Source organism: Fringilla coelebs (assembly GCF_963513975.1).
Source record: "Fringilla coelebs genome assembly, chromosome: 7".
Lineage (NCBI taxonomy): Eukaryota > Metazoa > Chordata > Aves > Passeriformes > Fringillidae > Fringilla > Fringilla coelebs.
This window is the reverse complement of record NC_140035.1, coordinates 33486493-33506315: the sequence shown is the minus strand read 5'-3', so window position 1 is coordinate 33506315 and position 19823 is coordinate 33486493. Positions and strand designations below refer to the sequence as shown.

Below are 19823 nucleotides of genomic sequence, written 5' to 3'. Positions count from 1 at the left end.
ATTAATTCAGATTCCCTGTTATGTCCAGCCTGCTTTGGGACCACCAAGGAGCTGCTTACTCCCTAGGCCAGCACTAAAAAAAGCTGGCACTGACTCCAAAAACCTGTCCATCAGGGAAGGGAAATGGAGCACAGCACAATTCCAGCCAGACTCCCTCCAGACTGGGAGAACTGTCAGAGCTGCTCTATGCAGAGACTCTGCTGCAGGGCAATGCCAAGCAGGAATGAGGAAAGTAGAGGAAAATGGTTGCTGAGATGCACAGAAAGTAATAGAAGAGCAAGAGTCCCTCACTGACCTCCCAGTATGACACTTCAAAGCAGCTGAAGATACCCAAGGCAGGGAGCTACTACAATTTCTTCTTTAAACTGTTTTTCTTGCCAAAGTTGTAGCAGAGGGTCTTAAGTTTAGCTGGGATAAGAAAGGTTCCCACAGATGTTAGTGCCCTTTTTGTGACCCTCTTTAATCAGACAGAAATGCCTGGGCAGCACATGGCAGCTTGCTGAAACAGCCTCTGCATGCCCCACCATCCATCCTCTCTCCTTTCTCTGAGTCTTTGACCAGAGGGCACTGGGGAAAACACTCCAGGTGCAAGCAGCAGACAGAAACCCAAGTGTCTCCCATCAGGGTGAAAGGGGTCTCCTAACCACATGTCCTTGAGCATCCCCAAGGACTATGAAGCCAGCCAGTACTATCAACTATATTTAAGGCTGCAGCTTCTCATGGTCAAGACACTTGTAAATTTTTTTACTTTACTTGTTCAGAAATTAATTCCCTGTATAGAGTATCTGACTCAAGTTAATGCTTTTGTTTGAGAGTTCACTGTTTTAAAGCTTCAGCAAGAATAGGGCAAGCATTGCCAGGAGCTAGAATAGTAAGAAACATATAACTAAACCAAATTAAAAAGAAGGATAGAAGGTAATGACGAAAAGTAAGATGTAAGTGCGAAATCAGAGAGAATCATAATGCATACTCACAAAGACAACTAACCTTAAGCTAGAGAGCAGTGCAGGTTCTTTTTATTTCCTGGGCTGTCATCCTTTGTCACTGAATTAATCATCTTGTCTGTACCACATCACTGGCATGGGGTTGTGCTAACTACAGCTTTCCATCAGTTTGCCCAGTTAACACCCAACAAGAGCAGAAAGATTTTGCTGCCCTGAAGGGGGAAGGTTTCATATGGTTCTGACAGCAAATAAATGAAACATTTGAAACTAAATAAATTCCACCTTACTGCAGAGGCTGCCAGCTGAGTGCACCATTCACTTATGAGCAATAATTAGTTACAGTAAATGAGCTGTGTGGAACTGAGGCTCCAGCCAGCATCAACTCCACCAAGCCACAGGACAAAGATGAATGTTAAAATAAGCTAATTAAATTTTCCCTGGCTCAGCAGAAAGATCAATGCTCTTGGCAGCTGAGGGTTCAGCACGTGGCATCCCAACAGCCCTCTGATGTACCACCACTGCCACATAAGGCCTCACAGCCAGAACCAGAGGAGGTGGAACACCCCTCTTGAGAGGGGCAAGGAGACAGAGGCACTCAACAGGGACATTAACAGAAGGATGGAGACACCTGCTACTTGCATGCCAGATGGTCAGATGGCATTTTTACCAAAACCAAATTCGGCTTTGCACTTTCATTATCTATTCTACCACCATTAAACACGTGTCCCAGTAGTCTGCTGAAAGTCCACTGCAATAAATGTGATTTTAGCCACCAGCAGAATACCAAAAATACCAGACAATCAAAATACAGATGCCAGAAGTGGGCAGCATTTTTGCTGGCCCACAAATTTGCTGGATTCAGGCTGTTATCACCATTTCCACCTCTTGCTGAGGAAGAGGCAAGGGAAGAAGATGAGATGATTCAAAAGTTCTTCTGCTAGAGAACAGAAGAGACACCCACCCACACAGAGATGCCCACAATTCCACATTCAGGGCACTTAAACAAAAAGCAAGAAGTTAACATTTAAGTGCCTGGTCAGAATGGCACCAGATACATCAATGGGGTTTTTCACTTCCTATAAGCATTCTCTAATAATCACAGTGCAGAATGTATGAGGAAGGGTTTCTTTTTGTTCGCATTTCTCCCAAACCCTGTTGCTGGAGGCAAAAATCCAGAATAACTTGTCCCAAAAAGGAATTACTTGAAACTGGCAGTGTCTTTAGAAAAGCTCTGTGCCCCAACATGCTGGTTTGTTGGTGCCCTAAAGCCAGGATGGCAGGGGATGGCACTTTGGCTGCTCCATGTGACACTTTCCACAAGGGACAGGGCACAAAACAGATGAGCTGGTTTTTTCACTCCTAATGAGAAGCTGTGACTAATATCTTCTATCCTGGATATGGAAACCTATGTCAGGACATGCAAGCTCATCACAATGAAGAAAACTTGAAATCTTATCCACAAATACAGCCTGGTAAGTGCGTTCAGCACATTTTCTTCCACTGAAGTACATCAGACAGATTCTCTGTTGATGAATCTAACAAAGGGCTGACAGCTCTAGGCTGGATGAACTGCGACCAAGCATCAAACAGTCAATGAAACCTGCTCATTCTGGCTCTGCCATTTGTCTGTGGATCAAGCATGCTACTTCCTCTGCTGTATCCAGTAGGGATTGCCTTTTCTTCTTTCTGGTAAACACTTTGACTTCTACCTACAAAAACTGATAGAAAAAAAATCCAGTGTGCATACACATGCACAATAGAGGACTCAGATTCTATTTTATGCACAAGGTATTTGTAACTATTCTTCATTAAAGTTACTCCTATTTCTCCTCTTATAGAACTCATAAAACCAAGAGGATTGATAAATTCATATATTGTACTAATTTTTAAAAATATATCTGTCTTTTTCAGGATATGCTTTCCTTTCTCATTTGAGGATTTGTGTTGTTCAAATACTTCTGTGTGACCTACCCAACAACACAGCTGTTCTGCAGAGTCACTTGTAATGAAAATTGTAAGGATTAAGAACATTCCTTTCCTAAGCCATTCCACTTGTTCTGCTGAGAAAGGAGCTGTGCTGTTATCCTGAAGGGTCAGCCCATCCACCTGGGGCCCTGACTCTGCCTTGCAGAGATATCTAGAGAGATATCTATTAGCTTCAACAATCTGCCTGCAGAAATGCACATTTAAGGTTATTAACTCTGCAGTCTGGAAGCTTGCCTTTTGCTATATATACCTCGAGAGCAACATACATGCTATGATAAAAGCCTAAATTGCCACAAATTACTTTTCAGCATTTAGTGCTTTGCCCAACAATGCTGCAAATGGATCTAATCTATTAGTACCAAACCTTTCCCCACAGCTTCTTCCTTTTACACTCCACACTCTCCTACTCCTTCCTACTTTGCATGTACCCTATGCTTTCCCCTTGGCAGCAGAGGCTTAAAATAACAGACATTCTTCAAAGGGATGCAAAAAAACATATTCTGGTTATCTGCAGGGCAGAATTCACGATGCATTTATTATTATTCAGTTCCCAAAGTGCTACGAAATGAAGGTCCAATATATCTGAACCTCAGCTAAGGCTGATGCAGAGAGCAAATACCTTTAAACCACTTCAGCTAAAGGAGGCAAAGCAGAGGCCAGGTTGTGGTGTTGTAAATTACTGACCATCAGCAGAAGCCAGCAGCTTACCATGGCTGTAGATGTGGCCTGAAACACAGGAAGGACTGCAGTAGGTGTTGCCTCAACTTGAGAATCACGACTCCACAGCCACACTGACTGAGGAAAAACCTGTACCAAGGCTTTCATCACCAGTTTGAGTTGGCTTTGGGCAGCACATAACTCAGTACCTCCCTCACTGCTGTAACATGCTGACTCTAAAAGCCAGTTTAGCATGTTCCCTTTTGACCAAGCTGATTTATAAAAGCTTTAAATGATTCAAGAACAAGCAATGCTGATAGTACCATCACAAATTTATTTATTCCAAAAACTACTGCACTGCATCTGCGTTGAAATGGATTACTCCCAACACTTAATTCCCATTGCTTGCCTGGTGACTCATTTTCACTAAAACATCCACATCAAATCTTTCAATAGTTAAAAGAAAATTTTAAAACCCTGCAAATTGAGAAAGGTCTATTCAAAGGGAAAAACCTACTGCCAGTCTAAGCAGCTCTCAGTCATGAAGGTAGAGGAGACAAAGCCTGGCTTGGTTATGACTCTGAGAAGGAGACAGGGAAGATGAAAAGCTGTCTCAGCATCCAAGAATCTTGGCTAAGTGGGGCCAGAAATACACAGCAGACAGGAGACACTGTTCAATCATTTATAGAAATCAAGGTTAGCAGTGTCAGCACATTTGGCCTGAGAGGAAACATTTTCCTGATCCTCTTGACGCAGAAGTAACTTGGCTGCATTAGTGGCTGCCACTAAGTAAGGATTAAAGAATGGAAGCAGAGAAGGACAAGGATAGCAAAGGATAAAATGAGCATGCCAATATTTTCACAGCTTGTATTCAGCAGCCCAGCTAGAACCCAAGGGGTTTTTTTCAGGAATCTCAGAGACAGAAAAAACTGCTACATTTGATGGAAATATATGCTGTCTGGGTTTTACAAATGGTGTTTCTAATAGTTTATCTGATTTTGTAACTAGCAGGGAAGGAAATCGTTCTGATAACAATTACCACTGAGGCATTTTGTTGTGTTTACTGGCACAGAGCTGTCATTAACACTCCACTTCTCTTAACCACAGCTTACTCCCCCTGTAGTTATTGAAGATAGGTCTGGGGGCTGTTTTCCTGGTCTTGTCAAGTTGAATTTTAATACATACTGCTCGAAAGATGTACCACCTGCTATTTTATATCTATAATTTATTGTATAATGAGTTCCTATAAATCCTAATGATAGCTTAAGAGACTTGCAAGATGTATTGCTGGCCTGTTTTTTTTCTCAGTTTATCAGCAAAGCAGAGAGAGTCCCTGAGTTCCTCTTGTCACCCACCTTGGCCACAGATCAGCCATATCCCTCCAGTGAAGGATCTTACCTCCAGAAGAAAGGCTGTCCTAAGACTCTCACTGCTAATGAAGGTACTGGACAGCAATGTACTACAGTCTTTGCACCTACTTCAGGAGGCCACAGCTATTTCAGACACCATGAAATGGTTGTATGGGCACAAGCTATATCTTCACATGCTGGAGAGGAAAAGCTCACTAGAGATTCTGTACAGGGACTCTCTAATAGTCATTTAGTGAAACAGAAACCAGCAACCCTACAAGTTGGTATCCAAGAGAAAATATTTATTTAAGATCCAGGAGAAATCCTCCACCTATTAGGGACACACCATCCTCACCTCAATATCACACACACAGAAGATATGTTTGATATGTTTTCATACTTTGGTCCAGCACCACATAAAGGAGTTCCCATTGAAAGCTGGAGACTTTTAAATTTGGGCCTTTACATTCCCCCTACCTCTCAGAGCCAAGATAATGAAAAACACTACTAAGAAGTTTTAAGAAGTTATTACAATTTCTTTCATTTTTTTTTCAGTAAACAGCAAATAAAAAAGAATAGCTACTTCAAAATACAGGTATTGTATTATATGCATCATATTAAACTCTGCTTTTAATGTGCCTTTGGACTAACAGCACTTTCTGAAAAACCCCTAGTCCTGAGTTAGCTCATGGATGCAAATCCAGGAGTGTGTGTTGAAATCAGACTGTTCCCAGGCAGAGCTCATGCAACAAATAAAGCCAGGACGTGCCAAGATTGCAAAGGGCTTTCACTCATGAGTGACAGACACAATCAACAGAGAAAATCAGCCACTGCCTTTCATTTCCTTGCAAACACCTTGACAGCCAGGCTGGTGCAAACCACCAAGTTATAAGAGTCTTTCCCTCAGTCATCACAGTAATTCAGAGGGAGGAAAAAGGCAGGGAGGAGAGGACACAAGAAGAGGACCTAAGGAGCTGGGACGAAGTATCAGGACAAAGCATCACAATGAGACTGACAGCTGGCCAGAGCCACTTCAGCTTTGCTAAGCATGGATTTCAGGATCCTGCACATCTGGACAAGACTGGCAGGAGCACACACTACAGACTGGCCTCAGGTCTGTGCTGCCCCACTCCAGGGACACACTTCAGCTCAGCAGCCCTCAGTGAGGGCATTTTCTCAGCTGCTGTTGTTGAGCCCCTCCTCCCAGAGCTCGAGGACACCACTACAGAAGGAGAGCAGCAAATGCTGCTCCGTGCTAAGCTCATTGTTGCTTTGGCTTCCAGGCTCTCTTGTGCCAAATTAAAGGTGTGATTCCTTCCCCTACAGCATCCAGGACTGTAACACAGCTACAGCCCATGCACAGGGCAGAGGTGCACAGACAAGGCAGATGAAACAACCATCTTCCAAAGGACAGCACAGGAGCATTTTGCCTTACTGACAGGGATGGGGCAAGTCTTGTGCCAGTAAGAAATTAAGGACATGAGCATATGAGTCAGGGTTAGAAAGTAAGTACTGCTTCACTGGTTTGGGTCCATCCTCTTGTTTGAGTATTCTTTTTTGACACACCAGTTCTGTTTTTCCTGAAAATTTTCCTGTCCAGGCAAATAGAAAATTTCCTCAACACATCCTATAATCCAAGAGTCAACTTGCCATATCAGAAATGTGATTGAAATACAAAATAAGAAACTGAAAGCTTTTTGCTTGCTTTGCTGGGGATTTTCCAGACATCTCCTGCCATCATTTCCTCCGGGCCTGCCTGAAGGTCTGCACCTTGAGAGTCCCTAGAAATGCCCACCACCACTCACAGCAAATCCAAGCTACATCTGAAACAGCATCACGTGATTTTCTGCTCAACCAAAGCCAATGCTCACAGGAGCAGTGTCTCTCCCAGAGAGAAGCTGAAGCAACTACACCTGCCCTAAAATTCCTCTTAGCATGCATCCTGCTTTGTGGAAAAAGTAGTAACCTGCTGATGACTTATGCAAATAAGCAGTGCTCCATGCCACAGACAATGTGATACCAGAGTCAGCAAGGAAGAGATGTTTCCACTGTGAAACAGGACTCGCCAGCAGTCACTTTATCAGCCCCAGAATACAGGATGGCTGGCACCAGCACATCCACATCCAGCTTTACCTCCTTAAGTATTTTCCCTTCATTCCTCATGCCTTCTCTCTTGTCCTTGCTCAGCTCTTAAGAGCAGCAAACTCAAGTGACATTTGCCTATCATCAGGCATTTGGTAAGAAATACCAAATTTCATTTCATTTAAAGATGATTGATGCTTTTGGGACACGGGTCCCACAAGTGCCACAGTCATGTCAGCCGCAGAGGTGTGACAGCAGGAAAATTGTCCAAATAGACTACAGTATGATAGCTCTCCATCCTTAAGAGCCTCAATCCCTGGATTCCCTAAAAAAAAAATCCCCAAGCTCTGACCTTTGTATCTGACAAAGAAATGAAGAAAATAGTGGCAAAGCTTCTTTTCCTGCTGTCCCAGATTCATGGAAGTCCTTGTCTATTTGCAGTAAAGGTGGGTTCTGCTGATAAGTACTCAGGCACAGATATCTTACTACCTGCAGGTAATAAATCTGTAAATAGAATGTTTGGATTGGGCAGAGGGGTGCCGTAAAAGAGAATTTCAATCTGGGGTAAAGGGTCTAAAACAGACAGTGGGTGCTCCCTAAGAGGCTGTAAAGGCCATGCTCAAATCTTCTCTCCAAAACAGATCTGTAAACAATTTATAGTCACAAAGTTTACACCATTATACTCAGCAAGTATGTCACTCTCCATTTATGTAATCCACAAGTAGTCTGAGAACACAGGGCCAGCCTCATGGCTTGGAGCAGCCACCACATTTCTCAGCTGGGTTTGGGGCTCGTGGCCACTTGCAAGTGCATCTTGTCATCAATCCATTCTGCCTGATGTGAGAAATGGATTTGTAAAGGATTCTCCAAACCTGACTGAAAGCTCATACTGTCTTGTACATCTGTATGCAAACTCTGAGGTAAGGTGTGCTTGACTTAGAAAGGCCATGGACTAGAGATGACATTGTTGAGAGAGAGACTGAACTAGAAACAAGTTTCAAAAGACGCCTTGCAAAAATACCAGATATTTTGGAGAATCAGAACAGTGAAAGATGCATTGTAGCAAGACCACATGGGGTAAAATAATAAGTGATTGGTGTTAGAAGTATTAGCAGCATTTTGTGGGAAAAGCTAATAGGCTGAAAAACATTTAGAAGGTACTGTAACCAGGAAATAGGGTGGCTTCTGATACAATGGTGTTGAGTTTTACATCTCTTATGTCTCACCCTTCTACGAGACGGATAATGGAATAACATTTTTAAAACGCCTCTCAGTTGCCCCATCTCTGTAGAGCTGGGATTTCCCAACACCTGGCTGCTCTTACAAGAAATCCTACTTTATTTTCAGGCTCTTTTTACATAGAATGCAGGCAGCAGAGCTGGAACAAAACAACATGCCCATAAATACAGCTAAAGACACAAATCTTCCTGTAACCACTTGACTGTTAACTTTTTTTTTCTCCTATCACATTTTTTATTAATTACATTATGCTTTTACTTCTAAAAACAAACAAGGACTGGCCTTGTCCACGTGGTGGGTGCATGGGTGGCTGTTGGAGTGGTCCCTTCCCTCTCAGCTCCAGCAGAATCCCATTCCATATCCCACACTGTGAGCCTTGCTGAAACATCAAGGATTTCAGCCATGCTCCTTTTGAAACACAAGCTGGTGTCTCCTTACTGCACTAGACCAAGAAGGAATCCCCTGGGTAGATCATCAACACCCACAGCTGGCAGAGATTGCCTTGCCAGGTCCTTTACAGTTTCTGAAATGTTTTGTCAACCCAAGCTCAAGATATCAAAAAACCCTAAGTATTTCAGACTAGGCCAAATAAGATGTTTCACCTAAATTTTGCTTGGTTTTTTTTCTTTGAGTTTTCCTTCAGAAATTTGAGCTATTCCAAACAGAATGAATTTTTTCTTCCATTTTCAAAATGTCTAAAAAACACATTTTAAAATCAGAAAAAGGGGAAGGAATTTTCAGGAATAGGAAGTTTTTGAAACTAATTCTTTCCCCAAAAAAAGTCAGCATTTTACACTTTTTTTTTTTTTCACTGTTAAAAAAACCTGAGTAGATAGACTCCATTAAGCTCAACTTCCTACTTCAGTATCAGCTCCAAACTTAATTCTGGGAAACAAGGCCTTTCTTACTTTCTCCAGAGACAAGACAGAATAAACTGACCAGCTTTTGCCTGGGAGATGAGTTGGCTGTAAGGACTCTGCCCAGTAATGCATATATTCAAAACACTTGTTTATTTGAAAATCATGTAATTCCTGAGAAACCAAATGTTCTATATATAATATCTCAAGCTATAAGTCATAAAAACCCAGTTCAGCAGGATGCATGTTACTAAGAAATTGGGCTAGCTGAAGTCAAACTAAGTGCCCATAAAGGATACTCACTTCTGTGTCCTTACTGAAGTTCAGGGTTTTGGAAAAATATAAGTGTTTTTCTTTTGGAGCACTCATTTCACGTAACTTTGTTTACTTTAATAAAATACCCCACATCTTTCACAAAGTTTAAAATAACTAGAAGCTGCCAGAAGTGGAAAACTGTGAGTTCAGGAGGAACTGTTGTGCTTTTTTTCCCCCCCACATGCTTAAAAAATAACACAAATTCATAACCACTTTTGTTATTAGGCAGAAGCTGTGTGGAGCTTCCTGAGCAGCTTGAGGGCTCAAAATCAGACAAACTCACCAGGAACACTGACAGCCAGCACTGCAGGAGGCACAGATTATATTGCCAACCAAAATGCTCCTCCTCTGAATTTTCTATCAGCCTTTCTCTGATAATTCCCTTCATTTATTAGCAGTTCTAAAGGGTGTTCCATTACTGCACTTTAATTTGGTTTTGATTAAGCAAACAGGCAATGCTAAGGAGATGAGAAAACATGGGGTAACACAATAGAAAAAATTAAGATGCCTTATTTGCTCCCCCAAAAGAACTGTATGGTGCAACTGAAAACACTTAGCAAGTGGAAGCCAACAAGAAAAGCTGGACAAATACAGATTCCTAACTTTTTGAAATTAAATCCCCATAAAGAAAATTACTATTCTCTCTCAGCACTACATGCATCAAAATGCATTAAAATAACAATGCTTTACCCTAAGTGGACCAATCCGGGGGAAATTATTTACATGATGAAAAGCTGTACTTCACTTGCTGGAGATTACCAGCACCAGGCTGCATCAGTACCTCACAGTGCCATGCTTTCTCCAACAAAAGCCAACACTGATTGCAACACTTTTATGAAGACTGAGCAAGTCAAAAATAGTGTTTTGACCTTAAGATTACGGACTTTATGAATCACAGCAAAGCCATTAACACCTGTTGGAACAATTTTCAAAATAAGCATTCTATTCCCTAATTCACATAGCAAACTTGCCTCTTTTTTAGAGCTAGCATGTAAAACTTGTGGGTCTTTCTGAAAGCAGAAGGCCATTACTCAAAAGCACATAAGAGCTTTCTTAAAACACTATGCACTGTTAAGAAATACTTTAGTAAAGATTAAGCAAAGTGCCTGAAATCAAAGATTACTGACCCATTTGAGCACAAGAGCTGCAGCCTTCTGTAACAAAGGATCTGGGATACTTTAGCACAGTGATGAGTCACATGTAGTGGGAAGACTTAAAAGAAAACTCAGTTATACAGAGACCAGCAATTCTGCCCTCCTGGGAGATATTTTTTTTTACATTCCAAATCCACACTTTCAATTCACACATTTGAAAATGGTTTCCAAGATCTGGAGACAACATTACATTGCTGTTTATAGTAAAAAGCTGTTTAAAAACATTTGTGGACAGCAACGATAAACATGGCAAGGAGAATATCAATTTCTGCACTGATGCATTTGCTATCAAAATCCATGCTTTCGATTTTGAGGCTATTGACATTTTATAATCCCACCCTATATAGCTCAAAAATTATTTCCATAAATGTAAAGACATCATTGATCTCCTTAAAAGAAGAGGATGATAACCCTGCTTAACGTGATGCCAGAAATAAAGGTTTTACTTTCAGCTCCAGAACTGTCCAGCCCTTTACATCACATGCAGGAAGATGTGACAACACTTGCAGTTCTCAGTCCGAAGTTCAGAAACTGATCCTGGGTGAGCACCTGTCAGGCAATGAGCTCTGCTGAGGGCAAATTTCTGTGCTAGAGAAACATAAGCAAGGTGTGTGATGCATCAAAACCTTCTCAGCCAAGAGGAACAGCAAACTTCCATGGCTGCTGTGCAAAGACAGAAAACTCCATACACTCCCAGAGCTGAAGGAGGCAGCTTTTCCTGTTCACACAAAAGGTACCACCAGATCCCAGCAACAAATTATGCAGGCAGTGGGCTGCCAGATACTATAGCCACAGATTCCCTTGGTTGAAAGCACAGAGACCTACAGTGCTGGAGAACCACTGCTGGAGTCAATTCACACAGCCCTGTGCAGACTGAGCCCCATCCCACTCATGGGATCAGTCCTGTGATGCACCTTATGGACCCAAACCGACCACCTGTTTCTAGCTGGTTTTCTGTACCTCAGCACCAGGACTGAGGCACCCAAACTCTGAGAAAAAGGTTTTCCTTTCAACCACAGGGCCTCAAAGACTTCATTTGTTCAGCAGATTGCCTCTGAGTTCTGTATCCCACAGCTCTATCAGCTCTAAAATGTTGGAGCAAGTCCCTGAAAGCTGTTGATGCCCCATCCCTGTAAGAGTTCAAGGCCAGGTTAGACAGGACTTGGAGCAACCTGGTCTAGCAGATGTCCCTGCCCATGGCAGAGGGGGCTGGAACTTCCTCACTTCTTTTTAAGGTCCCTTACAACCCAAATAGTCTGTGATTCTATTGTTCTAATCAGCAGAACACACACCAACAACATTGGAGGATCTGATTCTACTGATTTCTAGTTTATACCCAAATGCCAAGTACATCCTTAACACACGTAGGCTGTGGCTGACAGTGGCACCCCTTAAAAGTAGGCAGTACCCATGCTGAGAACAGTTTATATCCAAATATAGACAAACAAAAGAGAGACAAAGAGACCCCAGTTGTTCCTGTGTACCTGTATTTATGATGCAGAGTCTCTCTGTAATAATCAAACAACTTGTCCTTCAGCATCAGTGTAGAATATGTTCAGATGCAAGTTACACAAGAGGAGAGTTATCTGTGTTTGTTCTTCCATAACCTGACTTCCATTCCCCAGCTGTTCCAATATTGCCTGCTCCCTGCCTCTGAATTTTGAGGATTTTATGTGGAATCATTTTCAAAAATAGTTAAGAACCGTGTTGCACTGCGCTATTGTGTCCATTTTTTAAAAGATTATGCAATGAGGATAAGTAAGATAAAAGGCCTTGCCTGAAAGCACACACAGGCTCTATGGTACATCAGGAAAGCACGTGCAAGATTTTTGGAGTTTCAAACCGAGCTCCAGTGACAGAATCATTGCTCCTGCTTGGCTAAGGGCTGCAGTCTTTATATGCAGTAAACAGATCATATGGGCCATAGGCCTGAAGTTTATCTTAAGCTCCTTTAAAAGCACTGCTCATTATTCAAAGGAAAATGTGTGACCTTTGTGACATCTCTCTGGAAGGAGCTTTCATGTCTGCTGCTCTGAGATGATTAGAAGACATGGTATTTTGGATGCAAACTAAGAAATCCCAGTGCTTGCTGTTTCTTATTCTAAGGCATTAAGAAACAGATTTCTCTGGGTTTTGTAGAAATTGGGGAAATTGAATTGAGCAATGGAGTGGCAGGAAGCTTTGTTCACCTCCTCCTTCCACATCTCTTGAAGAGTGAAGGACACTCTTCAGCTCCATTTTGATCAGAAAACACTGACTGGAGATTAAAGGAGGCAACAGCCAAACTAGAGGTGTGGAAGGAATGAAAACCTTGCTCAGTTAGCTATTACAAATGGAGAGCTGCTCCTTATTCCACCCTTCCTTCTGGGCACACACCAGGGCATTTCACTGAACAGCACCTTCTCCACCAAAGAGAAAGCACACCTACTGCCTCATGGGACTGGGCATGGCATGGTTTCTCTTTCCTGCTGGATGAGACCCAGCTGGGTAAGGAGGGAGAACGTCAGATGACATACACCCTGCACACATACTCCTTCCCTCCTCTGGGAGACGGTTTCCTCAGCTCTAAGTGGGTTTTGAGGAAGATGCTCTAAGACTGGGTTTGAGCTTCCAAAGAAAGGGTGGTTGCCTATGCAATGATGACATCACTGGATATAGAAGAATAGAACTGTACCCATTAACACAACTACACCTATCACTTGCACTTGTCTATGCTCACCTGGCCAGCACTCTATCCTAAAGAGGTATATTGTTACCAGACCTGGCTCAGCTCAAAACAGACACAGTGACCTAAATGGCACAACTCAACACTCTATCAGATGACAGTGTAGAGTTGTAGCTTAAAGCATAAGCTAGTTTAGGCAGAACTCAAAATTTCATCACCAATACAATACTTGTTTAAGGCAACAGAACTGTCAGTACTCCTGGAAACTAAAAGGCACCTGAACTGAGCCTCCTTGAGGTAAATCAGACAGTATTGGCCTTTATTAAGGTTTCATTCCTTCAAGCCCCTTGCATCCACATATGTTTAGTGCCAATTTTCTTGTAGCCTCTTAATATTGAGCTGGACCATTTCCCAGAAAACATATGCCATGTGAAATAGCTCACCCCTACAAACTAATTAAAACAGTTTTGAAACTAATTGCCTCTTGGTTGAGCATATTTTTTTTAAAGCTGTATTTTGCTCTCCCTATTGACTGTCATGGTCTTTTATGCAAGACCTCAACCATGGTGGTATTAACCCAAAATTGCTTGAGGGAGCCTATAGTCTTCCTCTTTTGGCCAAAGAGCCCGCAGGCATGTTCTCCAAGCTGTGGCACATCCCAATTTAATGATGGGAATATTGGGAAACAAGAATCAAGGCTTAGATAGAGAAATTCAAAGGCTTCATACCAAGTGTAGTCTGACCTACGAAGGCAGAACTACAACATGGTTCTCTTCACTCAGGGAAAAAAAGAATGCACCACCAATATAACATTGCTGCCACCAATATAACAATACCTAAAATGTGTAATGAGTGTCTAAATGCTGTAGGGACATATGGTGTCCCAGCAACAGGCTCCACCAGAAGTAAATATGGACACAACTCATCCTGAACACGTGTGACAGTGGGGCCATGAAGTCTGTGAAACCAAGGACAGAATTAATCCCCTGTAACCCAGTATATGTGCTCAGTGTCACAAAATAAATAATCAATTTGCCTCAATTAGGCTACATCCTCCTGCTGTCACACAACCTCTACTTGGCAACTGCACAGTTGGGTGAAAACAACCCCTTATGTATCAGTAACTAGTGCATAAAATTTTGCCATATTCCAGTATCTCCATGGCCTGCTCTGTAAAGGTAGCCAGGGTATTTTCAATTCAGATGGATATATGAGATGGTATATTTTACTCATCACCAGTAACAGCTTGGAAAGATCAAGAGGATTTAACCAATTAGCCCAAACCTCAAAAAAAATGAAATTAAGAAGTGCCAAAATAAAGATTGACCACGTTCTTGGTAAGAAGGCAACTGTTTAAAGCAAGAAAAGAATACTACAAAACAATCTACTGTTTTTTTGTGTAATAAATACACTGTAATATAACGATAAAAAATGTAAAAATAAAAAAAGTAAAAAATGTAAAAAAAAAAGTTAAATAATATTGCAAAACAGTTTATTGTATTTATATGTAATACATACAAGTGTAACACACTTGTAATAAATTTGCTTCAGTTCTTTTCAGTTGTTAACAGCCTATGAAGAAGCAGTCTTGCTAACACTGCTCCACAGGGCTATTTAATGCTAAGAGACTAATGGGTGCTCAGATGCCTTAAGGGTTTGGAAGAGGAGACCTATTCTTTTGGATAAACTCCATGCTATGAACTACTTGTTCCAATTGTTATTCCTAGGAAAAATAAGGTAGCTAGTTAAAATAAACAAACAATCCACCCTAATCTTGCCAGTTACATTAAAAAAAAACTTGCAAAAGATACTTTATTACTGGAACTAAAAACTGAACTACACGACACAAGAGGCAAAATCTTGCATGGCGAGGGCTAGCATGTGTTTTGGCATGCAGAGGTGATAAAGAGCCACCAGGGCACAAAAAGCCTATTTCCTACTGCAGCACACATGCACACAGTGCACACAGTAACTGCCTTTAAAAGCCAACTATGGCTTCAACTCTGAAAATAAGATGTGCATCCCTACTAGAAATTTTTTCCATAACATTACTCTTTCCTATGGATCATTAAAAGCACCAACTCAGAGAAAATCATCTCCAAAAGTGACACAGACAATTTAACAGGAAACCAGCCTCAAGTGGCAGCAGCTAAAGAAGCTCACAAAGAAGTGAGAGGGAAAATATTCACTGTGGCCTGCCCTACAAATGCCATGAGCTCAAAACTTGCCCCAAATTTTCAGCCCCCCCCAGCAGTTGAAAAGGTGTGCAAATGGCAAATAATTTCTAACATGTCAGGAAATACTGAAACACACACAAGGGAGCTAAAAGCCATCCCCAAAGTCTACACCACTCTGACTGCATATGCTTTAAATGTACCATTTGCAACCAGTCAATAAAACCATACAAATTTGTTTGCATAGAACAATGAAACTATTTCAGTATAAATTTAAGTTTTAGATTAAGCCATACAGCCACGTCTTGCTATTAAACCACTTGTAAGTAACAATTTATTTTAAGGGGCCTTTTTGGTATTTTCCCCCACCATTCTTACCTTTAACATTCAGCCAGGTTCATCACAATTACTCAGTATTTGTTATAATAATGTAAATATGTGACTTAAAGCACCTTAATTTCTATACATAGAGCACACACTCAAACACCAATATATTCACACACAGCTGCACCTTAGCTATACCTTAGCTGATTAATGATGTATGGATCATTATACTAATTTACTCCACTGAAGATGATCAACCAAGGAACAGACATCCCCAGCAAAATGCTGAGAGTTTTTCACACGTAAGGCTTGTATTAAAGTAATATCTCTGGCACCCATGAGCACTTTAGAGGAAATGGCAGTTTGGAAACTAAAGCAAGCCAAAGCTCTCCCACCTCAATTTAAGTGAATAATTAGAAGGTGAATTTTAGTCGTTAATATTAAACAATATATTGTCCCATCCTGCCAACATTATTAATGTCACTTTTCAGCATAATGCCAGCCTCTGGCAAAAGGCTCTGCAGTGACAATTCCAATTAACTTTGCTCATCTTTATCTCACCTGTCACCTGTTAAAAAATGCATGTTTACTCCATCTTCTCCCTGAAGAAGACTGACTGTAGCTGAGGTGAAGTGGCGTTCTAAGTCAAGCAGGTCACGCCATCTAAGCTCCACTTTGTACAAGTCACTCTGCATGTTGTTTGAGCTGGCATCTGACATGCCTTCCTCCCCAGCTGCCTTGTGCCCTGCAGACAGCCTGCCTCTCCTTTCTCCTTCCCTCAGCAGGGGAGGGACCCCTAAGGGCCATTGTCTTCACCTGCAAACCTCAGCAGAAAACAGCCCCACTGCAAGAGCAGCCCTTCTCATGCCAGTACCTAAATTTGCCCCGTGCATTCTCTTTACTGATCAAAGCAGGTCCTTAGGGGACCAATCCAAAACCCTTTAAAGCTGATGAAAGTTTTCACCTGAGTGTCAGCAGGCTTTGAACCATGTTCTCTTGGCAGTATCACACACTCCTCACAAGTAACAGAGAGAAAAGGGGGAGAATCTGCTTTATGTAATCCTGGGTTCCCCTACCCTTAAGAAAAGGGTGGTCAGAAGGATCATTCTGTTACATCAGGAGTGTTTAGGACCCCAGAGGTGGTTTCAGAAAAGGGTGGTCAGAAGGATCATTCTGTTACATCAGGATTGTTTAGGACCCCAAAGGTGGTTTCAGAAGCCCATCCCAGGCTGGTTTACAGCTGGCCACAGTGCAATGACAGCTACCAACTGAAGAGACACAATGGCAACGTGGGATATATCCTCACAGAAAGCACCTGCTTCCACCCTGGATGCTGTCATGAAGAGGCAGCTGCAGCTGAGTATTTGAACACCACCTCCAATCCCTACCTCTTTGCCAGGGAGCGAGTTCTCTCCCAAAAGGGAACTCATGTGTCAAACCTGAAACCACATAAACCATCGTACCCAAGTGATAACACACAGGTGTCACATAACACCAAAATCTCTACAGACCTAAGGGCCAGACTGACTGAGAAGGGATGTGGTCCCAGAGTGAAGAAAACTACAGTCTTTTTTGGGCATACAACAAAGAAAGTGCACACTTGTTTAATTATCCACAGCCCCTTAATACACCTATGGGTGGAATGGTACAGGTGTTGCATGCAGACAAGCCTTTAAGAGCTGACTGCACCCAAACACACACAGAAGTTTATGGCAAGATTAGATGATTTGAACTGGCACAACAAACCATATGTTTACAGTGCATTATACATTTGCCATTACATTTTTATTACTGTTAGCCCACCTGAAAACTCCTTCAAACCTCTTAACTCCTGCTAGCAAACTTTTTACAGCGTTCCCTGAAGCATCCTCCACACCCAACACTTGTTCTTCTTGAAATCCTGCTTCTTTTTCCCCCCTCCTAATATTAAAAAAAAAAGTCATAACATGTATTTTGGCTTTCAATGCTATTGTTTAGATGGCCACTGCCCTCTGTTTAAAGCAAAGCACCCTATTAAGTGCTGTGATTAATCAGGATTATAAATGCTGCAGTGAGGTGCCTGCTATCAATCACATTTCTTGTGCAGAAAGGCACACACACCAAAACAGGGGGGAAAGGCCATTTACCACTATTGTAGTAAGATTATTTTCTGGTAAAAAAAGTGCCAGTCTCTTTATTCAATAATGAATGCAGACTGACCAGCAGTTTAGAGACCTAGTAAGACATGGTTAAGGATGACAATAAAACAAAGTTACTGTGTGTGAAATAGGACAGATGGCAGCCACACAATAGCCATCAAGTCTATTTAAACAGATAAGTAGTTTTCCTATGCCCAGCCCAGCTCTAGACAAGCTGATTCAAAGGCTGGCTCTTGTCCCATGCAGCCCTCTAACCTAAAACAGGTGCAGAGGTCATGGGGTTTCCTTCCATGCTTTCATTTAGCAATTCACCCATTCTCTCCACGAGCAGAGCCTGGGACAGATGCTCCTGCCCAGCAGTGATAAGCTATGCCTCTGTGCCTTGCAAACACATGCTTCAAACCCAGGGACAAAACAGCCCAGCTCTGGGGAAGGCAGGGCCACATTGTGTTGGAAATGGGGCAGGCAAGCTCAGTTTTTCATTGGGGTTCTGAGACAAGCTGCCATGGACAACAGAGTGACAAAAAAAAACCCCACCAACCCCTGCCCCTCCCCCCCAAAAAAACCCACAAAAAAAAGCCCATTTCACTTCAGAGATGCAAACTTTCTGCACATCCAGAATCAGTGGCAGATGCAGGGCAAAAAGACCAGGAAACCAGAGTCAGCTGGGCTAGGCAGAGCCAGTGGGCTGCAGTGAATATTGAATGGCATGGATCAGTGAAAGATTTAATTCCATTAAGCAGCCAAGGAGCTCAGATCCAAGGCAAATTTCTGCTGTGGGGGAGCATTTTACCAAAAGCAAAAGCTGCTGATGACAAACCAACAGCCGGAGACAACCAAAAAACTGCAAGGGACACACTGGAGGGGCTGGTGAGAGAAATTCAATCAGAGATATCTCAGCCAGTTTCTGTGCTGTCTGACAGGCCCTTCCCCTACAGACACTGCAAGACTGGGGCTTTTAATATTGTAAGGATTACTTCAATCCATAGGCTTAACCTTCCTACAGCAAACCTGCAGAGACAGTGCCACTGTCTTTGTGCTGGCAGGCAGCCCATCGGCCACAGCCCTTCCAGTCAGCATTTCAGACATGGCCAGCAGCTTCCTGCAGGAGCTGAGGGTCCCTGCTTCCCCCCTTCTGACACCTTGCACCACTTCACCTTTATAGATACCTGATGATCTCTGCAAATAGGATTGCTGGGAAATCAAAATGAGTTCAATTCTCATAAACACTCATGGCTGGAAATCCTCAAAACCCTTTTTAAGCTTTGTCATAATATATGACTTTCTCACAGCAGAGTTTATTATACAGCTATTTCTTTCTATTGATTTAAGGAGAAAGGAGCTAAACTGCAAGAAAGCATATTAGCATCATAACAAGAATCCAAAGCTGGTGTAAGAGCCTAATAATAAGACACAGGCTCCAAAAAGTGCTTTGTCATTATGACTGCTTAACACCTGAAAGGCTTCAGAAAGTGTTTTGTCATTATGTCTGCTTATCACAATCACTCTTTAATGCCTGAAAACTACACGCAGGACTGGATTGTGAGTAGCCCACCTTGAGGCCCATCAAAAGGAAGGCAAAACTGGTACAAAGCACAGTGTGGTGATGACCTATCCAATGCTTTTTAAAGTAACCTTGACTTTTTTCTAACTTTTCTCTCATTTTCTCTTTACCTCTCTTACTATTAAATAAAAATACATCAATTTTTTGGCATCAACATTTAATCTTGTTTGGTTTTAATCTCGATTTTGGGAGTATTTTGAACCTTCAAAGTTCTTTCCATTTTTTACACATAGACTTAGCTTTCTTTGCTCTTCTGTGTTTAAACCTGTTCATAGCAGTTGGCAGCATATTTTTGACAGAATGCAGGAACAATTTGGGCCTTTCATTACATTTAGTAAACTACTCAAACAGAAACACGTGGAAAGGAGATGCTCA

The 19823-nt window shown here is 42.0% G+C and overlaps 1 protein-coding gene across 5 annotated transcripts in view; it reads right to left on the bottom strand.

Annotated features, from left to right (window-relative positions):
- The window catches only part of MAP2 (microtubule associated protein 2), a 219796-nt gene that overhangs the window by 98046 nt on the left and 101927 nt on the right, over positions 1 to 19823 (bottom strand). The gene's annotated exons all lie outside the window — the stretch shown is intronic.